Source organism: Zootoca vivipara, chromosome 16, assembly GCF_965207765.1.
Source record: "Zootoca vivipara chromosome 16, rZooViv2.hap1.1, whole genome shotgun sequence".
NCBI lineage: Eukaryota > Metazoa > Chordata > Lepidosauria > Squamata > Lacertidae > Zootoca > Zootoca vivipara.
In genome coordinates this window covers 19,767,647-19,773,687 of record NC_142599.1, presented here as the reverse complement: position 1 = coordinate 19,773,687, position 6,041 = coordinate 19,767,647, and positions in this window count along the sequence as shown.

Sequence of the window (6,041 nt, the reverse complement as noted above, 5' to 3'; positions counted from 1 at the left end):
GGTTCTGTCTTGGGCCCAGTCTTGTTCAACATCTTTATCAATGACTTGGATGATGGGCTTGAGGGCATCCTGAGCAAGTTTGCAGATGACACCAAATTGGGAGGGGTGGCTAACACCCCAGAGGACAGGATCACACTTCAGAATGACCTTAACAGATTAGACAACTGGGCCAAAGCAAACAAGATGAATTTTAACAAGGAGAAATGTAAAGTACTACACTTGGGCAAAAAAAATGAAAGGCACAAATACAGGATGGGAGACACCTGGCTTGAGAGCAGTACATGTGAAAAGGATCTAGGAGTCTTGGTAGACCACAAACTTGACATGAGTCAGCAGTGTGATGCAGCAGCTAAAAAAGCCAATGCAATTCTGGGCTGCATCAATAGGAGTATAGCATCTAGATCAAGGGAAGTAATAGTACCACTGTATTCTGCTCTGGTCAGACCTCACCTGGAGTACTGTGTCCAGTTCTGGGCACCACAGTTCAAGAAGGATACTGACAAGCTGGAACGTGTCCAGAAGAGGGCAACCAAAATGGTCAAAGGCCTGGAAACGATGCCTTATGAGGAACGGCTTAGGGAGCTGGGTATGTTTAGCCTGGAGAAGAGAAGGTTAAGGGGTGATATGATAACCATGTTCAAATATATAAAAGGATGTCATATGGAGGAGGGAGAAAGATTGTTTTCTGCTGCTCCAGAGAAGCGGACACGGAGCAATGGATTCAAACTACAAGAAAGAAAATTCCACCTAAACATTAGGAAGAACTTCCTGACAGTAAGAGCTGTTCGGCAGTGGAATTTGCTGCCAAGGAGTGTGGTGGAGTCTCCTTCTTTGGAGGTCTTTAAGCAGAGGCTTGACAGCCATCTGTCAGGAATGCTTTGATGATGTTTCCTGCTTGGCAGGGGGTTGGACTGGATGGCCCTTGTGGTCTCTTCCAACTCTATGATTCTATGATTCTATGATTAACAAGGGAGAAAGCCCAGAGGCTGATGGTGTGTGGATTGGATGGTGGCCTTCTGGCCTGCTGGAAGGAAGCCACTTGCACTGTGGTAAGGCTGTGCTCTATAGGAGGGCAGCAATGCTTCTGAATACCAGTTGGAGGGAGACCACATGACAGGAGACCTGTTTTGAGCTTGTGACCCCCTTGGGTCATCTTGGTGGCTAGGGTTCTGGATTAGATAGGCCATTGGCCTGGCCCAGCAGGTTCTTCTTATGGTCTTATGACTGACCAAAGGTCACACAGTAGTAGTAGTAGTAGTAGTAGTAGTAATAATAATAATAATAGTTTGATACCCCGCCCATTAAAAGCACAATAAAACACCAAACATTAAAAACTTCCCTAAACAAGGCTGCTTTCAGGTGTTTTCTAAAAGTCAGGTAGTTGTTTATTTCCTTGACATCTGATGGGAGGGTGTTCCACAGGGAGGGTGCCACTACCGAGAAGACCCTCTGTGACCTCATTTCTCACAGTGAGGGAACTGCCAGAAGGCCCTCGGAGATGGACCTCAGTGTCCAGGCAGAATGATGGGGGTGGAGATGCTCCTTCAGGCATACTGGGCTAAGGCCATTTAGGGCTCTAAAGGTCAGCACCAACACTTTGAATTGTGCTCGGAAATGTAGTGGGAGACAATGTAGGTCTTTCAGGACTGGTGTTACGTGGTCTCGGTGGCCATTCCCAGTCACCAATCTAGCTGGTGCATTCTGGATGAGTTGCAGTTTCCGGGTCACCTTCAAAGGTAGCCCCACGTAGAGCGCATTGCAGTAGTCCAAGCGGGAGATAACTTGAGCATGCATCACTCTGGCGAGACAGTCTGTGGGCACGTAGACAGCTGCCCTGGACACAGAATTGACCTGCACCTCCATGGACAGCTGTGAGTCCAAAATGACTCCCAGGCTGCGCACCAGTTGCCCCATTCAGGACCAGGGAGTCCCCCACATTCAGGACCAGGGAGTACTCCACTCCCACCCGCCCCCTGTCCCCCACAAACAGTACTTCTGCCTTGTCGGGATTCAACCTCAATCTGTTAGCTGCCATCCATCCTCCAACCACCTCCAGACACTCACACAAGACCTTCACCACCTTCACTGGTTCTGATTTGAAAGAGAGGTAGAGCTGGGTATCATCCGCATACTGATGAACACCACGTAAGCGCCACGACTGAGTGGAGGATCTGAACCCTGGGTTGGACTCCATCCATTCCCTCACCCAACACTGTCATCACAATGACGCCGCTGCCTCTCGCCACACTTTCCTCTTGCTGTGAAACAAAACAGAAATGCTGATCTGGCAGACGTTTCTTGATCTCCAAGAAAAGGCACAGATCCATCGGGCTCATTTCCTTGCCAATTTGCCCATTAATCCTGAAGCAGCTCCTCCACCTTCTCCTTGGCCCTCCAAGACAGACAGATTTGATCTCAGGGGTTTCTGCTGAAAGTATAATAGCTTTGCAGTAGCATTACTGAAGGCAGAGGTTGGGGACTTCTCTACGGCCGCATTCACACCATCCACCGTGATACTACTTTAAGCAGTCATGGCTTATCCCAAAGGATCCTGGGAGTTGTAGTTTGTTGAGGGTGCTGAGAGTTATTAGGAGACCCCTAGATCCTCCCCCCTCCCAGAGCTATGATTCCCAGAGTAGTTTAACAATCAAGATGTCTTCCCAGGGAACTCTGGGAGGGAGAATACAGGGGTTTCCTAATAACTCTCAGCACTCCTAACAAACCACAGCTCCCAAAAATCTTTGGGGGAAACCATGACTAGATTTTTTTATTGGTTTTACATAAAAGTTATACACAACAAACATAACTATTAAATAGTGGGTCGCTTCATCTGAAGAAGAAGTCTCGTGGCTGCTAACCTCCTCGTGGTGCACCTGAATTGGCTTCTTAGTGGAGTGTGGGTTGCTGGACTTGCGGATCGCCTGAGCATAGAATTCAGCAGCTTCTGAGGCCGTGGCCTCCTCAATGGCCTTCTGCACCATGAGGTCTGGCATGGCGAGGAGGCGCCGTTGTAGATGGTTGTCCCGGACTCCGCAGACAATTCGATCCATCAGGGCGTCTTCTAAGTCTCGGAACTGGCAGTGCAGGGCGGCCCTTTGAAGCGCAGCAATGTAGTTGTTGATCGACTCACCCTCTGCCTGATCTCGGTGGTAGAACGCATGACGGGCAGCAATTTTGGACGGCTTGGATGCATAGTGGTTACGGAGCTTCTCTTTGAGTGTGTCCCATGGCGCTTCCTCGACGGCTAGAGGTGCAACCAAGGCCCGGGCTGTCTCGAATACCTCGGGGCCGCACAGACTGAGGAAGAGACCCCGCTTCCGCTCATCAGACACCGCTGTCAGCATATTTGCTTGGAGGAAGCAAGCGAACCGAGCAAAGTACGTATCCCATGATTCAGAGGCTGGTGCGAACGGCGGTAGAGGCACGAATGAAGCCATGGTTCCGATGCCTACGTGGATGGCGATGGAGGGCGTACAGTGCTCTAGCCAGAACAGTCAGCTCTGAATGTGATTTCGCTCAGTGATTTCGCTCAGTGATTTTGCTCAGTGATCAGCTCATTGCATGTCCGATTCTGGCTGTGCTCTGCTGTCCTTCAATCCTATCCTCGTCGCCAGTATTAAATAGTGGGTCGACAACACAGCGGTTCTTCAAGAAGTTCTTTATTTGGAAGCCAGAACAGAACTGAACTGCATTGCTGAGCCGGCCTGCTTTTATAGAGGCTGGCTCAAACAATGTATCAAACATAATTCAAAGTTCCCTCCTAAAGTTCCCTCCTAAAGTTCCCTCCTAAAACAACTGTCAGGGACCTGAGGACCTGAGGGAAAACTATATACACTAATACATAACAATAACATTTCCAAAAATAAAAAGCGGTTCTTTCAAACCTTCAGACCTCATTCCTTCCCTCCACACCATTCCTAATATTGAATTCTATACTGAGATAGGCTATTGGCCCATCTTGCTTAGTATTGCCAACACCGACTGGCAGCATCTCTCCAGACTTTCAGGCAGCGGGTGCCAGGGGTTGAACCTGGATGTGAAGCAGTTGCTCTACCACTTCGCCTACCCTAGGTAAGCCCAAACCTAGGACAGCAAGGGCATCGCTTTCCAGTAAGTCTGCCTGGGGTGTCAAGCTCTTAAAAGATAATGCATGGTGACACCAGACCTGGTAGAAATGACATTCTTGTTATCAAGGGGTTTCAGAGAGGAGAGGAAGAGACAGAGGGATCTCACCCATGTGCCTGATAAAGCACTTTTCAAAGCCACTGATGCGATGCAGCCATTTAGCAGGAAATTGATCAATTTTTAAACAGCATCAATTTGTCTCCACTTACTGATGGGAGCGAGGGAGAAAATGTACTGCTCCACCTTGGGAAGGGAAAAAACAGGGCAGTTTACCCACGTCCTTCTTCCTTCTGTTAAGTTGCAGAGGGACTTTGCACTCCTAGATTATACTCCTGCACTGACTGTCTCACCTGCTCCCATACAACGTAACAGGCTGTTTTTGACTTCAATTTCAAACAATTCAACTTATACTATCTCACCAAGTGTAATTCCGTAGACCAACACATCAGGCAAACAGAACATATCAAGAGAAATTAAAGACCAATGGATGGTCAGGAGATAAAAGTTCGTTCGGTTCCTAAATTGGCATATTGGCAATAACCACAATATGGTATGCTTATCTTATGGTGTTCCACATATTGCTGCGAGCGCTCCAGTTGGAGAACAGCCTTTACCAAAGGTGTCATGGGCTTTGAAGAAACTCGATCTCAGGACGCAAGGAAGAAACGTGCTAAGAGGAAGGCACACTTGGCAAATCCACACCGTGATCAACTCCCGCCTGGAAACCAATGTCCCCACTGTGGAAGGACGTGTGGATCCAGAATTGGCCTCCACAGTCACTTAACGGGCCCATTGTTAAAATCGTGTTTATGGAAGACAATCTTACTCGGATATGAGTGATCGCCAAAGAAGAAGAAGAAGAAGCTTTGGGGATTCTAATGTTCCTTGTATATAGATATCGGATCAGATGGAAAACTTGAAGGTATGGCACGACAAGGATTCTGGGATAATACCTTGTTTCACCCTACCGGGCTTCGTCAGCTGTGCATACTCTAAATTAAACAAACATGATATAACATAATCCTTATACAAAGTAAGTAACATAACATACCAGTTAAACAACAAGTTTACATACCATATTCTTGTATGACGGAAACATGGAACAAAATTTCTCTTGATATATTTTGTTTGCATGATGTGTGGTCTATGGAATTACACTTGGTGAGATATTACCGGTATATGTTGAATTGTGTTTGAAATAGAAGTTACATAGTCAAAAACAGCCTGTTATGTTGTGTTACCAGGATTGTATTTACGTAACCTAAGGCGTAATGTTTTGCATATCTTACCTGCGCTTCATCACCTAGGAAGGGCCATAGCTCAGTGGCCGAACATCTCCCTTGCATGCAGACGGCCCCAGGTTAAATATTTCGCCAATGCATGCACATTTCCCCCTAACAGATGCACTTTTGAAAGCGTCGTGTGCAGTGCAAAATTTTGAGCAGACCGAATTTCAAAGGGCTCTGACAAACTGAGCTGAATTTATCCCCCTTCTCTAGTTACCAGCTGATACCATCTCTTGCTGGGGAAATGAAAGACGAAAGGCTCACAGGAATGGTTAGGAAATTGCTGGCAGGTGGTAACCATTTGGAGGAATCATAGAAACATACAGTTGTACAGTTGGGAGGGGGTTCAAATGGTCATCTAGTCCAACCCTTTGCAATCAAGGAATTACGGCTCCCTGGAATGCCATATCTTCCCTGCCCCTCTCAGCTAAGGGGCAGACAGAGAAACTGGGGGGTCATATTTGGCCCCTGGACCAGGGGTTCCCCATTTCTGATTTAGAGCATTTGTCTAAAGAACAATGGCAAGAGAAATTGATGAACCAAGCAGAAATGGCAAAATTGACGGACAGACTCCGAGAAACGGACAACAGTGACTTTGAAAAAGAGTGGGAACCATTTACAGTATAATAT